The following is an 18,519-nucleotide window of genomic DNA, read 5'->3' on the forward strand; positions in this document are numbered from 1 at the left end:
ACGAAGGCCTGACAAAGGCCTATTCGCCTTGCCCTGACGGGCCTTGGTCCCAGCAGGCCACCGAGCACAGCACCTCAGCCTATTAGAGTGAGGTTTCAGGATCTCTCTCATCCTGTAAACCAACATACTGAAGAAGGTGAAACGTGTGGCTGCGCTCCTCACATGCTGAAGCAGCAGCAGCCCTTTCCCTGAAGCAAAGTTCCTTCATTCCTCCCTCCCATAACCCTTAGCAGGGGATTTATGGTAATTGAGTTGAGTTTCCAAACTGGCCCTTCCTTCCTTCCTTCCCATATCTGCCAGCTCGAGAAGGCTTGTTTTGTTGCACCTGGGAAGTAAAGTATCTATTTGCGAGAGAGAGAGAATGAGAGAGAGAGACAGAGAGAGAGAGACAGAGAGAGAAGGGGAAGGGGTGTTGGCAGTTAGGGTGTGAGCTAGAGAAATGAGGCCTGTCTGCAAAAGGCCATGGGATGGGAGTGCGTGGTTGCAGGTTGTTTGGCTTTGTAAGGCCTACTGCCGGCTTCACTCGAAACTGGGTCTAGGGTTGTCGGTTTGTAGGCTGTAAAAGCCCAGAAAAGCTCTTGTTCTCCAACCAGCAGAGTGGCGCAGCGGAAGCGTGCTGGGCCCATAACCCAGAGGTCGATGGATCGAAACCATCCTCTGCTAACTTTTTTCAAATTATGTTTTTGTGTCATGGCATTAGGGCACAAAGAGCTGTAAGTGCCTGGATGCAATGTCATTCCTTGAACTTGCTGCCTCGTTCCACTCTTGCGCTAAATAGGAGAGGGTCCCAGCCCAGCCAACAAAATGTACTGTTCAATCAAACCAAACTTAAAACCAAGCTCCTTTTTTAAGGGGTCCCGGGGAAATGTTGGGCTGACCGGCAAGACCTCATGATGCGAACTGCTTCTGCGTCAAACGCAAGCTTTTTTCATTCCCAGCCAATGACTTATTCTTATTTCTAAGGGCCGCTCCATCAGATAGCCCAGACAGGCAGGCGTTGGTGGTATAGTGGTGAGCATAGCTGCCTTCCAAGCAGTTGACCCGGGTTCTATTCCCGGCCAACGCAGATCAAATCTTTAAATTGTTCAAAATGCATTTTTTGGAAATCAGACTCATGCTGAAAGCAAAGCTGACACACTTTTCGTGAAAATCAAAACCCCATCCAGGAAAGGTTCTTGCATCCTAGTTTCTGCAACTGTCTATCGGTGAGGGGATTGAAGCGAGCAGGGCTCCTGGCCCCTCCCCGACAAAGCCCTGACGAAGGCCTGACAAAGGCCTATTCGCCTTGCCCTGACGGGCCTTGGTCCCAGCAGGCCACCGAGCACAGCACCTCAGCCTATTAGAGTGAGGTTTCAGGATCTCTCTCATCCTGTAAACCAACATACTGAAGAAGGTGAAACGTGTGGCTGCGCTCCTCACATGCTGAAGCAGCAGCAGCCCTTTCCCTGAAGCAAAGTTCCTTCATTCCTCCCTCCCATAACCCTTAGCAGGGGATTTATGGTAATTGAGTTGAGTTTCCAAACTGGCCCTTCCTTCCTTCCTTCCCATATCTGCCAGCTCGAGAAGGCTTGTTTTGTTGCACCTGGGAAGTAAAGTATCTATTTGCGAGAGAGAGAGAATGAGAGAGAGAGACAGAGAGAGAGAGACAGAGAGAGAAGGGGAAGGGGTGTTGGCAGTTAGGGTGTGAGCTAGAGAAATGAGGCCTGTCTGCAAAAGGCCATGGGATGGGAGTGCGTGGTTGCAGGTTGTTTGGCTTTGTAAGGCCTACTGCCCGCTTCACTCGAAACTGGGTCTAGGGTTGTCGGTTTGTAGGCTGTAAAAGCCCAGAAAAGCTCTTGTTCTCCAACCAGCAGAGTGGCGCAGCGGAAGCGTGCTGGGCCCATAACCCAGAGGTCGATGGATCGAAACCATCCTCTGCTAACTTTTTTCAAATTATGTTTTTGTGTCATGGCATTAGGGCACAAAGAGCTGTAAGTGCCTGGATGCAATGTCATTCCTTGAACTTGCTGCCTCGTTCCACTCTTGCGCTAAATAGGAGAGGGTCCCAGCCCAGCCAACAAAAAGTACTGTTCAATCAAACCAAACTTAAAACCAAGCTCCTTTTTTAAGGGGTCCCGGGGAAATGTTGGGCTGACCGGCAAGACCTCATGATGCGAACTGCTTCTGCGTCAAACGCAAGCTTTTTTCATTCCCAGCCAATGACTTATTCTTATTTCTAAGGGCCGCTCCATCAGATAGCCCAGACAGGCAGGCGTTGGTGGTATAGTGGTGAGCATAGCTGCCTTGCAAGCAGTTGACCCGGGTTCGATTCCCGGCCAACGCAGATCAAATCTTTAAATTGTTCAAAATGCATTTTTTGGAAATCAGACTCATGCTGAAAGCAAAGCTGACACACTTTTCGTGAAAATCAAAACCCCATCCAGGAAAGGTTCTTGCATCCTAGTTTCTGCAACTGTCTATCGGTGAGGGGATTGAAGCGAGCAGGGCTCCTGGCCCCTCCCCGACAAAGCCCTGACGAAGGCCTGACAAAGGCCTATTCGCCTTGCCCTGACGGGCCTTGGTCCCAGCAGGCCAGCGAGCACAGCACCTCAGCCTATTAGAGTGAGGTTTCAGGATCTCTCTCATCCTGTAAACCAACATACTGAAGAAGGTGAAACGTGTGGCTGCGCTCCTCACATGCTGAAGCAGCAGCAGCCCTTTCCCTGAAGCAAAGTTCCTTCATTCCTCCCTCCCATAACCCTTAGCAGGGGATTTATGGTAATTGAGTTGAGTTTCCAAACTGGCCCTTCCTTCCTTCCTTCCCATATCTGCCAGCTCGAGAAGGCTTGTTTTGTTGCACCTGGGAAGTAAAGTATCTATTTGCGAGAGAGAGAGAATGAGAGAGAGAGACAGAGAGAGAGAGACAGAGAGAGAAGGGGAAGTGGTGTTGGCAGTTAGGGTGTGAGCTAGAGAAATGAGGCCTGTCTGCAAAAGGCCATGGGATGGGAGTGCGTGGTTGCAGGTTGTTTGGCTTTGTAAGGCCTACTGCCCGCTTCACTCGAAACTGGGTCTAGGGTTGTCGGTTTGTAGGCTGTAAAAGCCCAGAAAAGCTCTTGTTCTCCAACCAGCAGAGTGGCGCAGCGGAAGCGTGCTGGGCCCATAACCCAGAGGTCGATGGATCGAAACCATCCTCTGCTAACTTTTTTCAAATTATGTTTTTGTGTCATGGCATTAGGGCACAAAGAGCTGTAAGTGCCTGGATGCAATGTCATTCCTTGAACTTGCTGCCTCGTTCCACTCTTGCGCTAAATAGGAGAGGGTCCCAGCCCAGCCAAAAAAAAGTACTGTTCAATCAAACCAAACTTAAAACCAAGCTCCTTTTTTAAGGGGTCCCGGGGAAATGTTGGGCTGACCGGCAAGACCTCATGATGCGAACTGCTTCTGCGTCAAACGCAAGCTTTTTTCATTCCCAGCCAATGACTTATTCTTATTTCTAAGGGCCGCTCCATCAGATAGCCCAGACAGGCAGGCGTTGGTGGTATAGTGGTGAGCATAGCTGCCTTCCAAGCAGTTGACCCGGGTTCTATTCCCGGCCAACGCAGATCAAATCTTTAAATTGTTCAAAATGCATTTTTTGGAAATCAGACTCATGCTGAAAGCAAAGCTGACACACTTTTCGTGAAAATCAAAACCCCATCCAGGAAAGGTTCTTGCATCCTAGTTTCTGCAACTGTCTATCGGTGAGGGGATTGAAGCGAGCAGGGCTCCTGGCCCCTCCCCGACAAAGCCCTGACGAAGGCCTGACAAAGGCCTATTCGCCTTGCCCTGACGGGCCTTGGTCCCAGCAGGCCACCGAGCACAGCACCTCAGCCTATTAGAGTGAGGTTTCAGGATCTCTCTCATCCTGTAAACCAACATACTGAAGAAGGTGAAACGTGTGGCTGCGCTCCTCACATGCTGAAGCAGCAGCAGCCCTTTCCCTGAAGCAAAGTTCCTTCATTCCTCCCTCCCATAACCCTTAGCAGGGGATTTATGGTAATTGAGTTGAGTTTCCAAACTGGCCCTTCCTTCCTTCCTTCCCATATCTGCCAGCTCGAGAAGGCTTGTTTTGTTGCACCTGGGAAGTAAAGTATCTATTTGCGAGAGAGAGAGAATGAGAGAGAGAGACAGAGAGAGAGAGACAGAGAGAGAAGGGGAAGGGGTGTTGGCAGTTAGGGTGTGAGCTAGAGAAATGAGGCCTGTCTGCAAAAGGCCATGGGATGGGAGTGCGTGGTTGCAGGTTGTTTGGCTTTGTAAGGCCTACTGCCCGCTTCACTCGAAACTGGGTCTAGGGTTGTCGGTTTGTAGGCTGTAAAAGCCCAGAAAAGCTCTTGTTCTCCAACCAGCAGAGTGGCGCAGCGGAAGCGTGCTGGGCCCATAACCCAGAGGTCGATGGATCGAAACCATCCTCTGCTAACTTTTTTCAAATTATGTTTTTGTGTCATGGCATTAGGGCACAAAGAGCTGTAAGTGCCTGGATGCAATGTCATTCCTTGAACTTGCTGCCTCGTTCCACTCTTGCGCTAAATAGGAGAGGGTCCCAGCCCAGCCAACAAAATGTACTGTTCAATCAAACCAAACTTAAAACCAAGCTCCTTTTTTAAGGGGTCCCGGGGAAATGTTGGGCTGACCGGCAAGACCTCATGATGCGAACTGCTTCTGCGTCAAACGCAAGCTTTTTTCATTCCCAGCCAATGACTTATTCTTATTTCTAAGGGCCGCTCCATCAGATAGCCCAGACAGGCAGGCGTTGGTGGTATAGTGGTGAGCATAGCTGCCTTCCAAGCAGTTGACCCGGGTTCGATTCCCGGCCAACGCAGATCAAATCTTTAAATTGTTCAAAATGCATTTTTTGGAAATCAGACTCATGCTGAAAGCAAAGCTGACACACTTTTCGTGAAAATCAAAACCCCATCCAGGAAAGGTTCTTGCATCCTAGTTTCTGCAACTGTCTATCGGTGAGGGGATTGAAGCGAGCAGGGCTCCTGGCCCCTCCCCGACAAAGCCCTGACGAAGGCCTGACAAAGGCCTATTCGCCTTGCCCTGACGGGCCTTGGTCCCAGCAGGCCACCGAGCACAGCACCTCAGCCTATTAGAGTGAGGTTTCAGGATCTCTCTCATCCTGTAAACCAACATACTGAAGAAGGTGAAACGTGTGGCTGCGCTCCTCACATGCTGAAGCAGCAGCAGCCCTTTCCCTGAAGCAAAGTTCCTTCATTCCTCCCTCCCATAACCCTTAGCAGGGGATTTATGGTAATTGAGTTGAGTTTCCAAACTGGCCCTTCCTTCCTTCCTTCCCATATCTGCCAGCTCGAGAAGGCTTGTTTTGTTGCACCTGGGAAGTAAAGTATCTATTTGCGAGAGAGAGAGAATGAGAGAGAGAGACAGAGAGAGAGAGACAGAGAGAGAAGGGGAAGGGGTGTTGGCAGTTAGGGTGTGAGCTAGAGAAATGAGGCCTGTCTGCAAAAGGCCATGGGATGGGAGTGCGTGGTTGCAGGTTGTTTGGCTTTGTAAGGCCTACTGCCCGCTTCACTCGAAAATGGGTCTAGGGTTGTCGGTTTGTAGGCTGTAAAAGCCCAGAAAAGCTTTTGTTCTCCAACCAGCAGAGTGGCGCAGCGGAAGCGTGCTGGGCCCAGAACCCAGAGGTCGATGGATCGAAACCATCCTCTGCTAACTATTTTCAAATTATGTTTTTGTGTCATGGCATTAGGGCACAAAGAGCTGTAAGTGCCTGGATGCAATGTCATTCCTTGAACTTGCTGCCTCGTTCCACTCTTGCGCTAAATAGGAGAGGGTCCCAGCCCAGCCAACAAAATGCACTGTTCAATCAAACCAAACTTAAAACCAAGCTCCTTTTTTAAGGGGTCCCGGGGAAATGTTGGGCTGACCGGCAAGACCTCATGATGCGAACTGCTTCTGCGTCAAACGCAAGCTTTTTTCATTCCCAGCCAATGACTTATTCTTATTTCTAAGGGCCGCTCCATCAGATAGCCCAGACAGGCAGGCGTTGGTGGTATAGTGGTGAGCATAGCTGCCTTGCAAGCAGTTGACCCGGGTTCGATTCCCGGCCAACGCAGATCAAATCTTTAAATTGTTCAAAATGCATTTTTTGGAAATCAGACTCATGCTGAAAGCAAAGCTGACACACTTTTCGTGAAAATCAAAACCCCATCCAGGAAAGGTTCTTGCATCCTAGTTTCTGCAACTGTCTATCGGTGAGGGGATTGAAGCGAGCAGGGCTCCTGGCCCCTCCCCGACAAAGCCCTGACGAAGGCCTGACAAAGGCCTATTCGCCTTGCCCTGACGGGCCTTGGTCCCAGCAGGCCAGCGAGCACAGCACCTCAGCCTATTAGAGTGAGGTTTCAGGATCTCTCTCATCCTGTAAACCAACATACTGAAGAAGGTGAAACGTGTGGCTGCGCTCCTCACATGCTGAAGCAGCAGCAGCCCTTTCCCTGAAGCAAAGTTCCTTCATTCCTCCCTCCCATAACCCTTAGCAGGGGATTTATGGTAATTGAGTTGAGTTTCCAAACTGGCCCTTCCTTCCTTCCTTCCCATATCTGCCAGCTCGAGAAGGCTTGTTTTGTTGCACCTGGGAAGTAAAGTATCTATTTGCGAGAGAGAGAGAATGAGAGAGAGAGACAGAGAGAGAGAGACAGAGAGAGAAGGGGAAGGGGTGTTGGCAGTTAGGGTGTGAGCTAGAGAAATGAGGCCTGTCTGCAAAAGGCCATGGGATGGGAGTGCGTGGTTGCAGGTTGTTTGGCTTTGTAAGGCCTACTGCCGGCTTCACTCGAAACTGGGTCTAGGGTTGTCGGTTTGTAGGCTGTAAAAGCCCAGAAAAGCTCTTGTTCTCCAACCAGCAGAGTGGCGCAGCGGAAGCGTGCTGGGCCCATAACCCAGAGGTCGATGGATCGAAACCATCCTCTGCTAACTTTTTTCAAATTATGTTTTTGTGTCATGGCATTAGGGCACAAAGAGCTGTAAGTGCCTGGATGCAATGTCATTCCTTGAACTTGCTGCCTCGTTCCACTCTTGCGCTAAATAGGAGAGGGTCCCAGCCCAGCCAACAAAATGTACTGTTCAATCAAACCAAACTTAAAACCAAGCTCCTTTTTTAAGGGGTCCCGGGGAAATGTTGGGCTGACCGGCAAGACCTCATGATGCGAACTGCTTCTGCGTCAAACGCAAGCTTTTTTCATTCCCAGCCAATGACTTATTCTTATTTCTAAGGGCCGCTCCATCAGATAGCCCAGACAGGCAGGCGTTGGTGGTATAGTGGTGAGCATAGCTGCCTTCCAAGCAGTTGACCTGGGTTCTATTCCCGGCCAACGCAGATCAAATCTTTAAATTGTTCAAAATGCATTTTTTGGAAATCAGACTCATGCTGAAAGCAAAGCTGACACACTTTTCGTGAAAATCAAAACCCCATCCAGGAAAGGTTCTTGCATCCTAGTTTCTGCAACTGTCTATCGGTGAGGGGATTGAAGCGAGCAGGGCTCCTGGCCCCTCCCCGACAAAGCCCTGACGAAGGCCTGACAAAGGCCTATTCGCCTTGCCCTGACGGGCCTTGGTCCCAGCAGGCCACCGAGCACAGCACCTCAGCCTATTAGAGTGAGGTTTCAGGATCTCTCTCATCCTGTAAACCAACATACTGAAGAAGGTGAAACGTGTGGCTGCGCTCCTCACATGCTGAAGCAGCAGCAGCCCTTTCCCTGAAGCAAAGTTCCTTCATTCCTCCCTCCCATAACCCTTAGCAGGGGATTTATGGTAATTGAGTTGAGTTTCCAAACTGGCCCTTCCTTCCTTCCTTCCCATATCTGCCAGCTCGAGAAGGCTTGTTTTGTTGCACCTGGGAAGTAAAGTATCTATTTGCGAGAGAGAGAGAATGAGAGAGAGAGACAGAGAGAGAGAGACAGAGAGAGAAGGGGAAGGGGTGTTGGCAGTTAGGGTGTGAGCTAGAGAAATGAGGCCTGTCTGCAAAAGGCCATGGGATGGGAGTGCGTGGTTGCAGGTTGTTTGGCTTTGTAAGGCCTACTGCCGGCTTCACTCGAAACTGGGTCTAGGGTTGTCGGTTTGTAGGCTGTAAAAGCCCAGAAAAGCTCTTGTTCTCCAACCAGCAGAGTGGCGCAGCGGAAGCGTGCTGGGCCCATAACCCAGAGGTCGATGGATCGAAACCATCCTCTGCTAACTTTTTTCAAATTATGTTTTTGTGTCATGGCATTAGGGCACAAAGAGCTGTAAGTGCCTGGATGCAATGTCATTCCTTGAACTTGCTGCCTCGTTCCACTCTTGCGCTAAATAGGAGAGGGTCCCAGCCCAGCCAACAAAATGTACTGTTCAATCAAACCAAACTTAAAACCAAGCTCCTTTTTTAAGGGGTCCCGGGGAAATGTTGGGCTGACCGGCAAGACCTCATGATGCGAACTGCTTCTGCGTCAAACGCAAGCTTTTTTCATTCCCAGCCAATGACTTATTCTTATTTCTAAGGGCCGCTCCATCAGATAGCCCAGACAGGCAGGCGTTGGTGGTATAGTGGTGAGCATAGCTGCCTTCCAAGCAGTTGACCCGGGTTCGATTCCCGGCCAACGCAGATCAAATCTTTAAATTGTTCAAAATGCATTTTTTGGAAATCAGACTCATGCTGAAAGCAAAGCTGACACACTTTTCGTGAAAATCAAAACCCCATCCAGGAAAGGTTCTTGCATCCTAGTTTCTGCAACTGTCTATCGGTGAGGGGATTGAAGCGAGCAGGGCTCCTGGCCCCTCCCCGACAAAGCCCTGACGAAGGCCTGACAAAGGCCTATTCGCCTTGCCCTGACGGGCCTTGGTCCCAGCAGGCCACCGAGCACAGCACCTCAGCCTATTAGAGTGAGGTTTCAGGATCTCTCTCATCCTGTAAACCAACATACTGAAGAAGGTGAAACGTGTGGCTGCGCTCCTCACATGCTGAAGCAGCAGCAGCCCTTTCCCTGAAGCAAAGTTCCTTCATTCCTCCCTCCCATAACCCTTAGCAGGGGATTTATGGTAATTGAGTTGAGTTTCCAAACTGGCCCTTCCTTCCTTCCTTCCCATATCTGCCAGCTCGAGAAGGCTTGTTTTGTTGCACCTGGGAAGTAAAGTATCTATTTGCGAGAGAGAGAGAATGAGAGAGAGAGACAGAGAGAGAGAGACAGAGAGAGAAGGGGAAGGGGTGTTGGCAGTTAGGGTGTGAGCTAGAGAAATGAGGCCTGTCTGCAAAAGGCCATGGGATGGGAGTGCGTGGTTGCAGGTTGTTTGGCTTTGTAAGGCCTACTGCCCGCTTCACTCGAAACTGGGTCTAGGGTTGTCGGTTTGTAGGCTGTAAAAGCCCAGAAAAGCTCTTGTTCTCCAACCAGCAGAGTGGCGCAGCGGAAGCGTGCTGGGCCCATAACCCAGAGGTCGATGGATCGAAACCATCCTCTGCTAACTTTTTTCAAATTATGTTTTTGTGTCATGGCATTAGGGCACAAAGAGCTGTAAGTGCCTGGATGCAATGTCATTCCTTGAACTTGCTGCCTCGTTCCACTCTTGCGCTAAATAGGAGAGGGTCCCAGCCCAGCCAACAAAATGTACTGTTCAATCAAACCAAACTTAAAACCAAGCTCCTTTTTTAAGGGGTCCCGGGGAAATGTTGGGCTGACCGGCAAGACCTCATGATGCGAACTGCTTCTGCGTCAAACGCAAGCTTTTTTCATTCCCAGCCAATGACTTATTCTTATTTCTAAGGGCCGCTCCATCAGATAGCCCAGACAGGCAGGCGTTGGTGGTATAGTGGTGAGCATAGCTGCCTTCCAAGCAGTTGACCCGGGTTCGATTCCCGGCCAACGCAGATCAAATCTTTAAATTGTTCAAAATGCATTTTTTGGAAATCAGACTCATGCTGAAAGCAAAGCTGACACACTTTTCGTGAAAATCAAAACCCCATCCAGGAAAGGTTCTTGCATCCTAGTTTCTGCAACTGTCTATCGGTGAGGGGATTGAAGCGAGCAGGGCTCCTGGCCCCTCCCCGACAAAGCCCTGACGAAGGCCTGACAAAGGCCTATTCGCCTTGCCCTGACGGGCCTTGGTCCCAGCAGGCCAGCGAGCACAGCACCTCAGCCTATTAGAGTGAGGTTTCAGAATCTCTCTCATCCTGTAAACCAACATACTGAAGAAGGTGAAACGTGTGGCTGCGCTCCTCACATGCTGAAGCAGCAGCAGCCCTTTCCCTGAAGCAAAGTTCCTTCATTCCTCCCTCCCATAACCCTTAGCAGGGGATTTATGGTAATTGAGTTGAGTTTCCAAACTGGCCCTTCCTTCCTTCCTTCCCATATCTGCCAGCTCGAGAAGGCTTGTTTTGTTGCACCTGGGAAGTAAAGTATCTATTTGCGAGAGAGAGAGAATGAGAGAGAGAGACAGAGAGAGAGAGACAGCGAGAGAAGGGGAAGGGGTGTTGGCAGTTAGGGTGTGAGCTAGAGAAATGAGGCCTGTCTGCAAAAGGCCATGGGATGGGAGTGCGTGGTTGCAGGTTGTTTGGCTTTGTAAGGCCTACTGCCCGCTTCACTCGAAACTGGGTCTAGGGTTGTCGGTTTGTAGGCTGTAAAAGCCCAGAAAAGCTCTTGTTCTCCAACCAGCAGAGTGGCGCAGCGGAAGCGTGCTGGGCCCATAACCCAGAGGTCGATGGATCGAAACCATCCTCTGCTAACTTTTTTCAAATTATGTTTTTGTGTCATGGCATTAGGGCACAAAGAGCTGTAAGTGCCTGGATGCAATGTCATTCCTTGAACTTGCTGCCTCGTTCCACTCTTGCGCTAAATAGGAGAGGGTCCCAGCCCAGCCAACAAACTGTACTGTTCAATCAAACCAAACTTAAAACCAAGCTCCTTTTTTAAGGGGTCCCGGGGAAATGTTGGGCTGACCGGCAAGACCTCATGATGCGAACTGCTTCTGCGTCAAACGCAAGCTTTTTTCATTCCCAGCCAATGACTTATTCTTATTTCTAAGGGCCGCTCCATCAGATAGCCCAGACAGGCAGGCGTTGGTGGTATAGTGGTGAGCATAGCTGCCTTCCAAGCAGTTGACCCGGGTTCGATTCCCGGCCAACGCAGATCAAATCTTTAAATTGTTCAAAATGCATTTTTTGGAAATCAGACTCATGCTGAAAGCAAAGCTGACACACTTTTCGTGAAAATCAAAACCCCATCCAGGAAAGGTTCTTGCATCCTAGTTTCTGCAACTGTCTATCGGTGAGGGGATTGAAGCGAGCAGGGCTCCTGGCCCCTCCCCGACAAAGCCCTGACGAAGGCCTGACAAAGGCCTATTCGCCTTGCCCTGACGGGCCTTGGTCCCAGCAGGCCACCGAGCACAGCACCTCAGCCTATTAGAGTGAGGTTTCAGGATCTCTCTCATCCTGTAAACCAACATACTGAAGAAGGTGAAACGTGTGGCTGCGCTCCTCACATGCTGAAGCAGCAGCAGCCCTTTCCCTGAAGCAAAGTTCCTTCATTCCTCCCTCCCATAACCCTTAGCAGGGGATTTATGGTAATTGAGTTGAGTTTCCAAACTGGCCCTTCCTTCCTTCCTTCCCATATCTGCCAGCTCGAGAAGGCTTGTTTTGTTGCACCTGGGAAGTAAAGTATCTATTTGCGAGAGAGAGAGAATGAGAGAGAGAGACAGAGAGAGAGAGACAGAGAGAGAAGGGGAAGGGGTGTTGGCAGTTAGGGTGTGAGCTAGAGAAATGAGGCCTGTCTGCAAAAGGCCATGGGATGGGAGTGCGTGGTTGCAGGTTGTTTGGCTTTGTAAGGCCTACTGCCCGCTTCACTCGAAACTGGGTCTAGGGTTGTCGGTTTGTAGGCTGTAAAAGCCCAGAAAAGCTCTTGTTCTCCAACCAGCAGAGTGGCGCAGCGGAAGCGTGCTGGGCCCATAACCCAGAGGTCGATGGATCGAAACCATCCTCTGCTAACTTTTTTCAAATTATGTTTTTGTGTCATGGCATTAGGGCACAAAGAGCTGTAAGTGCCTGGATGCAATGTCATTCCTTGAACTTGCTGCCTCGTTCCACTCTTGCGCTAAATAGGAGAGGGTCCCAGCCCAGCCAACAAAATGTACTGTTCAATCAAACCAAACTTAAAACCAAGCTCCTTTTTTAAGGGGTCCCGGGGAAATGTTGGGCTGACCGGCAAGACCTCATGATGCGAACTGCTTCTGCGTCAAACGCAAGCTTTTTTCATTCCCAGCCAATGACTTATTCTTATTTCTAAGGGCCGCTCCATCAGATAGCCCAGACAGGCAGGCGTTGGTGGTATAGTGGTGAGCATAGCTGCCTTCCAAGCAGTTGACCCGGGTTCGATTCCCGGCCAACGCAGATCAAATCTTTAAATTGTTCAAAATGCATTTTTTGGAAATCAGACTCATGCTGAAAGCAAAGCTGACACACTTTTCGTGAAAATCAAAACCCCATCCAGGAAAGGTTCTTGCATCCTAGTTTCTGCAACTGTCTATCGGTGAGGGGATTGAAGCGAGCAGGGCTCCTGGCCCCTCCCCGACAAAGGCCTGACAAAGGCCTATTCGCCTTGCCCTGACGGGCCTTGGTCCCAGCAGGCCACCGAGCACAGCACCTCAGCCTATTAGAGTGAGGTTTCAGGATCTCTCTCATCCTGTAAACCAACATACTGAAGAAGGTGAAACGTGTGGCTGCGCTCCTCACATGCTGAAGCAGCAGCAGCCCTTTCCCTGAAGCAAAGTTCCTTCATTCCTCCCTCCCATAACCCTTAGCAGGGGATTTATGGTAATTGAGTTGAGTTTCCAAACTGGCCCTTCCTTCCTTCCTTCCCATATCTGCCAGCTCGAGAAGGCTTGTTTTGTTGCACCTGGGAAGTAAAGTATCTATTTGCGAGAGAGAGAGAATGAGAGAGAGAGACAGAGAGAGAGAGACAGAGAGAGAAGGGGAAGGGGTGTTGGCAGTTAGGGTGTGAGCTAGAGAAATGAGGCCTGTCTGCAAAAGGCCATGGGATGGGAGTGCGTGGTTGCAGGTTGTTTGGCTTTGTAAGGCCTACTGCCCGCTTCACTCGAAAATGGGTCTAGGGTTGTCGGTTTGTAGGCTGTAAAAGCCCAGAAAACCTTTTGTTCTCCAACCAGCAGAGTGGCGCAGCGGAAGCGTGCTGGGCCCATAACCCAGAGGTCGATGGATCGAAACCATCCTCTGCTAACTTTTTTCAAATTATGTTTTTGTGTCATGGCATTAGGGCACAAAGAGCTGTAAGTGCCTGGATGCAATGTCATTCCTTGAACTTGCTGCCTCGTTCCACTCTTGCGCTAAATAGGAGAGGGTCCCAGCCCAGCCAACAAAATGCACTGTTCAATCAAACCAAACTTAAAACCAAGCTCCTTTTTTAAGGGGTCCCGGGGAAATGTTGGGCTGACCGGCAAGACCTCATGATGCAAACTGCTTCTGCGTCAAACGCAAGCTTTTTTCATTCCCAGCCAATGACTTATTCTTATTTCTAAAGGCCGCTCCATCAGATAGCCCAGGCAGGCAGGCGTTGGTGGTATAGTGGTGAGCATAGCTGCCTTCCAAGCAGTTGACCCGGGTTCGATTCCCGGCCAACGCAGATCAAATCTTTAAATTGTTCAAAATGCATTTTTTGGAAATCAGACTCATGCTGAAAGCAAAGCTGACACACTTTTCGTGAAAATCAAAACCCCATCCAGGAAAGGTTCTTGCATCCTAGTTTCTGCAACTGTCTATCGGTGAGGGGATTGAAGCGAGCAGGGCTCCTGGCCCCTCCCCGACAAAGCCCTGACGAAGGCCTGACAAAGGCCTATTCGCCTTGCCCTGACGGGCCTTGGTCCCAGCAGGCCACCGAGCACAGCACCTCAGCCTATTAGAGTGAGGTTTCAGGATCTCTCTCATCCTGTAAACCAACATACTGAAGAAGGTGAAACGTGTGGCTGCGCTCCTCACATGCTGAAGCAGCAGCAGCCCTTTCCCTGAAGCAAAGTTCCTTCATTCCTCCCTCCCATAACCCTTAGCAGGGGATTTATGGTAATTGAGTTGAGTTTCCAAACTGGCCCTTCCTTCCTTCCTTCCCATATCTGCCAGCTCGAGAAGGCTTGTTTTGTTGCACCTGGGAAGTAAAGTATCTATTTGCGAGAGAGAGAGAATGAGAGAGAGAGACAGAGAGAGAAGGGGAAGGGGTGTTGGCAGTTAGGGTGTGAGCTAGAGAAATGAGGCCTGTCTGCAAAAGGCCATGGGATGGGAGTGCGTGGTTGCAGGTTGTTTGGCTTTGTAAGGCCTACTGCCCGCTTCACTCGAAACTGGGTCTAGGGTTGTCGGTTTGTAGGCTGTAAAAGCCCAGAAAAGCTCTTGTTCTCCAACCAGCAGAGTGGCGCAGCGGAAGCGTGCTGGGCCCATAACCCAGAGGTCGATGGATCGAAACCATCCTCTGCTAACTTTTTTCAAATTATGTTTTTGTGTCATGGCATTAGGGCACAAAGAGCTGTAAGTGCCTGGATGCAATGTCATTCCTTGAACTTGCTGCCTCGTTCCACTCTTGCGCTAAATAGGAGAGGGTCCCAGCCCAGCCAACAAAATGTACTGTTCAATCAAACCAAACTTAAAACCAAGCTCCTTTTTTAAGGGGTCCCGGGGAAATGTTGGGCTGACCGGCAAGACCTCATGATGCGAACTGCTTCTGCGTCAAACGCAAGCTTTTTTCATTCCCAGCCAATGACTTATTCTTATTTCTAAGGGCCGCTCCATCAGATAGCCCAGACAGGCAGGCGTTGGTGGTATAGTGGTGAGCATAGCTGCCTTCCAAGCAGTTGACCCGGGTTCGATTCCCGGCCAACGCAGATCAAATCTTTAAATTGTTCAAAATGCATTTTTTGGAAATCAGACTCATGCTGAAAGCAAAGCTGACACACTTTTCGTGAAAATCAAAACCCCATCCAGGAAAGGTTCTTGCATCCTAGTTTCTGCAACTGTCTATCGGTGAGGGGATTGAAGCGAGCAGGGCTCCTGGCCCCTCCCCGACAAAGCCCTGACGAAGGCCTGACAAAGGCCTATTCGCCTTGCCCTGACGGCCTTGGTCCCAGCAGGCCACCGAGCACAGCACCTCAGCCTATTAGAGTGAGGTTTCAGGATCTCTCTCATCCTGTAAACCAACATACTGAAGAAGGTGAAACGTGTGGCTGCGCTCCTCACATGCTGAAGCAGCAGCAGCCCTTTCCCTGAAGCAAAGTTCCTTCATTCCTCCCTCCCATAACCCTTAGCAGGGGATTTATGGTAATTGAGTTGAGTTTCCAAACTGGCCCTTCCTTCCTTCCTTCCCATATCTGCCAGCTCGAGAAGGCTTGTTTTGTTGCACCTGGGAAGTAAAGTATCTATTTGCGAGAGAGAGAGAATGAGAGAGAGAGACAGAGAGAGAGAGACAGAGAGAGAAGGGGAAGGGGTGTTGGCAGTTAGGGTGTGAGCTAGAGAAATGAGGCCTGTCTGCAAAAGGCCATGGGATGGGAGTGCGTGGTTGCAGGTTGTTTGGCTTTGTAAGGCCTACTGCCCGCTTCACTCGAAACTGGGTCTAGGGTTGTCGGTTTGTAGGCTGTAAAAGCCCAGAAAAGCTCTTGTTCTCCAACCAGCAGAGTGGCGCAGCGGAAGCGTGCTGGGCCCATAACCCAGAGGTCGATGGATCGAAACCATCCTCTGCTAACTTTTTTCAAATTATGTTTTTGTGTCATGGCATTAGGGCACAAAGAGCTGTAAGTGCCTGGATGCAATGTCATTCCTTGAACTTGCTGCCTCGTTCCACTCTTGCGCTAAATAGGAGAGGGTCCCAGCCCAGCCAACAAAATGTACTGTTCAATCAAACCAAACTTAAAACCAAGCTCCTTTTTTAAGGGGTCCCGGGGAAATGTTGGGCTGACCGGCAAGACCTCATGATGCGAACTGCTTCTGCGTCAAACGCAAGCTTTTTTCATTCCCAGCCAATGACTTATTCTTATTTCTAAGGGCCGCTCCATCAGATAGCCCAGACAGGCAGGCGTTGGTGGTATAGTGGTGAGCATAGCTGCCTTCCAAGCAGTTGACCCGGGTTCGATTCCCGGCCAACGCAGATCAAATCTTTAAATTGTTCAAAATGCATTTTTTGGAAATCAGACTCATGCTGAAAGCAAAGCTGACACACTTTTCGTGAAAATCAAAACCCCATCCAGGAAAGGTTCTTGCATCCTAGTTTCTGCAACTGTCTATCGGTGAGGGGATTGAAGCGAGCAGGGCTCCTGGCCCCTCCCCGACAAAGCCCTGACGAAGGCCTGACAAAGGCCTATTCGCCTTGCCCTGACGGGCCTTGGTCCCAGCAGGCCACCGAGCACAGCACCTCAGCCTATTAGAGTGAGGTTTCAGGATCTCTCTCATCCTGTAAACCAACATACTGAAGAAGGTGAAACGTGTGGCTGCGCTCCTCACATGCTGAAGCAGCAGCAGCCCTTTCCCTGAAGCAAAGTTCCTTCATTCCTCCCTCCCATAACCCTTAGCAGGGGATTTATGGTAATTGAGTTGAGTTTCCAAACTGGCCCTTCCTTCCTTCCTTCCCATATCTGCCAGCTCGAGAAGGCTTGTTTTGTTGCACCTGGGAAGTAAAGTATCTATTTGCGAGAGAGAGAGAATGAGAGAGAGAGACAGAGAGAGAGAGACAGAGAGAGAAGGGGAAGGGGTGTTGGCAGTTAGGGTGTGAGCTAGAGAAATGAGGCCTGTCTGCAAAAGGCCATGGGATGGGAGTGCGTGGTTGCAGGTTGTTTGGCTTTGTAAGGCCTACTGCCCGCTTCACTCGAAACTGGGTCTAGGGTTGTCGGTTTGTAGGCTGTAAAAGCCCAGAAAAGCTCTTGTGCTCCAACCAGCAGAGTGGCGCAGCGGAAGCGTGCTGGGCCCATAACCCAGAGGTCGATGGATCGAAACCATCCTCTGCTAACTTTTTTCAAATTATGTTTTTGTGTCATGGCATTAGGGCACAAAGAGCTGTAAGTGCCTGGATGCAATGTCATTCCTTGAACTTGCTGCCTCGTTCCACTCTTGCGCTAAATAGGAGAGGGTCCCAGCCCAGCCAACAAAATGTACTGTTCAATCAAACCAAACTTAAAACCAAGCTCCTTTTTTAAGGGGTCCCGGGGAAATGTTGGGCTGACCGGCAAGACCTCATGATGCGAACTGCTTCTGCGTCAAACGCAAGCTTTTTTCATTCCCAGCCAATGACTTATTCTTATTTCTAAGGGCCGCTCCATCAGATAGCCCAGACAGGCAGGCGTTGGTGGTATAGTGGTGAGCATAGCTGCCTTCCAAGCAGTTGACCTGGGTTCGATTCCCGGCCAACGCAGATCAAATCTTTAAATTGTTCAAAATGCATTTTTTGGAAATCAGACTCATGCTGAAAGCAAAGCTGACACACTTTTCGTGAAAATCAAAACCCCATCTAGGAAAGGTTCTTGCATCCTAGTTTCTGCAACTGTCTATCGGTGAGGGGATTGAAGCGAGCAGGGCTCCTGGCCCCTCCCCGACAAAGCCCTGACGAAGGCCTGACAAAGGCCTATTCGCCTTGCCCTGACGGGCCTTGGTCCCAGCAGGCCACCGAGCACAGCACCTCAGCCTATTAGAGTGAGGTTTCAGGATCTCTCTCATCCTGTAAACCAACATACTGAAGAAGGTGAAACGTGTGGCTGCGCTCCTCACATGCTGAAGCAGCAGCAGCCCTTTCCCTGAAGCAAAGTTCCTTCATTCCTCCCTCCCATAACCCTTAGCAGGGGATTTATGGTAATTGAGTTGAGTTTCCAAACTGGCCCTTCCTTCCTTCCTTCCCATATCTGCCAGCTCGAGAAGGCTTGTTTTGTTGCACCTGGGAAGTAAAGTATCTATTTGCGAGAGAGAGAGAATGAGAGAGAGAGACAGAGAGAGAGAGACAGAGAGAGAAGGGGAAGGGGTGTTGGCAGTTAGGGTGTGAGCTAGAGAAATGAGGCCTGTCTGCAAAAGGCCATGGGATGGGAGTGCGTGGTTGCAGGTTGTTTGGCTTTGTAAGGCCTACTGCCCGCTTCACTCGAAACTGGGTCTAGGGTTGTCGGTTTGTAGGCTGTAAAAGCCCAGAAAAGCTCTTGTTCTCCAACCAGCAGAGTGGCGCAGCGGAAGCGTGCTGGGCCAATAACCCAGAGGTCGATGGATCGAAACCATCCTCTGCTAACTTTTTTCAAATTATGTTTTTGTGTCATGGCATTAGGGCACAAAGAGCTGTAAGTGCCTGGATGCAATGTCATTCCTTGAACTTGCTGCCTCGTTCCACTCTTGCGCTAAATAGGAGAGGGTCCCAGCCCAGCCAACAAAATGTACTGTTCAATCAAACCAAACTTAAAACCAAGCTCCTTTTTTAAGGGGTCCCGGGGAAATGTTGGGCTGACCGGCAAGACCTCATGATGCGAACTGCTTCTGCGTCAAACGCAAGCTTTTTTCATTCCCAGCCAATGACT

At 50.1% G+C, this 18,519-nt stretch overlaps 11 non-coding genes across 11 annotated transcripts; all 11 read left to right on the plus strand.

Annotated features, from left to right (window-relative positions):
• The first annotated feature begins 2,251 nt into the window (after positions 1-2,251).
• On the plus strand, positions 2,252-2,323 carry TRNAA-UGC (transfer RNA alanine (anticodon UGC)). The gene has a single exon. It is a non-coding gene; the product is annotated as a tRNA-Ala (tRNA).
• Positions 2,324-4,765: 2,442 nt separating this feature from the next.
• On the plus strand, positions 4,766-4,837 carry TRNAG-UCC (transfer RNA glycine (anticodon UCC)). The gene has a single exon. It is a non-coding gene; the product is annotated as a tRNA-Gly (tRNA).
• A 782-nt stretch (positions 4,838-5,619) lies between these two features.
• Positions 5,620-5,691, plus strand: TRNAL-CAG (transfer RNA leucine (anticodon CAG)). Its single transcript has one exon. It is a non-coding gene; the product is annotated as a tRNA-Leu (tRNA).
• A 331-nt stretch (positions 5,692-6,022) lies between these two features.
• On the plus strand, positions 6,023-6,094 carry TRNAA-UGC (transfer RNA alanine (anticodon UGC)). Its single transcript has one exon. It is a non-coding gene; the product is annotated as a tRNA-Ala (tRNA).
• Positions 6,095-8,536: 2,442 nt separating this feature from the next.
• On the plus strand, positions 8,537-8,608 carry TRNAG-UCC (transfer RNA glycine (anticodon UCC)). Its single transcript has one exon. It is a non-coding gene; the product is annotated as a tRNA-Gly (tRNA).
• Positions 8,609-9,793: 1,185 nt separating this feature from the next.
• On the plus strand, positions 9,794-9,865 carry TRNAG-UCC (transfer RNA glycine (anticodon UCC)). Its single transcript has one exon. It is a non-coding gene; the product is annotated as a tRNA-Gly (tRNA).
• Positions 9,866-11,050: 1,185 nt separating this feature from the next.
• On the plus strand, positions 11,051-11,122 carry TRNAG-UCC (transfer RNA glycine (anticodon UCC)). Its single transcript has one exon. It is a non-coding gene; the product is annotated as a tRNA-Gly (tRNA).
• A 1,185-nt stretch (positions 11,123-12,307) lies between these two features.
• On the plus strand, positions 12,308-12,379 carry TRNAG-UCC (transfer RNA glycine (anticodon UCC)). Its single transcript has one exon. It is a non-coding gene; the product is annotated as a tRNA-Gly (tRNA).
• A 1,174-nt stretch (positions 12,380-13,553) lies between these two features.
• Positions 13,554-13,625, plus strand: TRNAG-UCC (transfer RNA glycine (anticodon UCC)). The gene has a single exon. It is a non-coding gene; the product is annotated as a tRNA-Gly (tRNA).
• A 1,171-nt stretch (positions 13,626-14,796) lies between these two features.
• Positions 14,797-14,868, plus strand: TRNAG-UCC (transfer RNA glycine (anticodon UCC)). The gene has a single exon. It is a non-coding gene; the product is annotated as a tRNA-Gly (tRNA).
• A 1,184-nt stretch (positions 14,869-16,052) lies between these two features.
• Positions 16,053-16,124, plus strand: TRNAG-UCC (transfer RNA glycine (anticodon UCC)). The gene has a single exon. It is a non-coding gene; the product is annotated as a tRNA-Gly (tRNA).
• The last annotated feature ends 2,395 nt before the right edge of the window (positions 16,125-18,519 follow it).

The sequence above is a fragment of the Ambystoma mexicanum genome, chromosome 6q (assembly GCF_040938575.1).
Source record: "Ambystoma mexicanum isolate Mex_15411 chromosome 6q, UKY_AmexF1_1, whole genome shotgun sequence".
NCBI lineage: Eukaryota > Metazoa > Chordata > Amphibia > Caudata > Ambystomatidae > Ambystoma > Ambystoma mexicanum.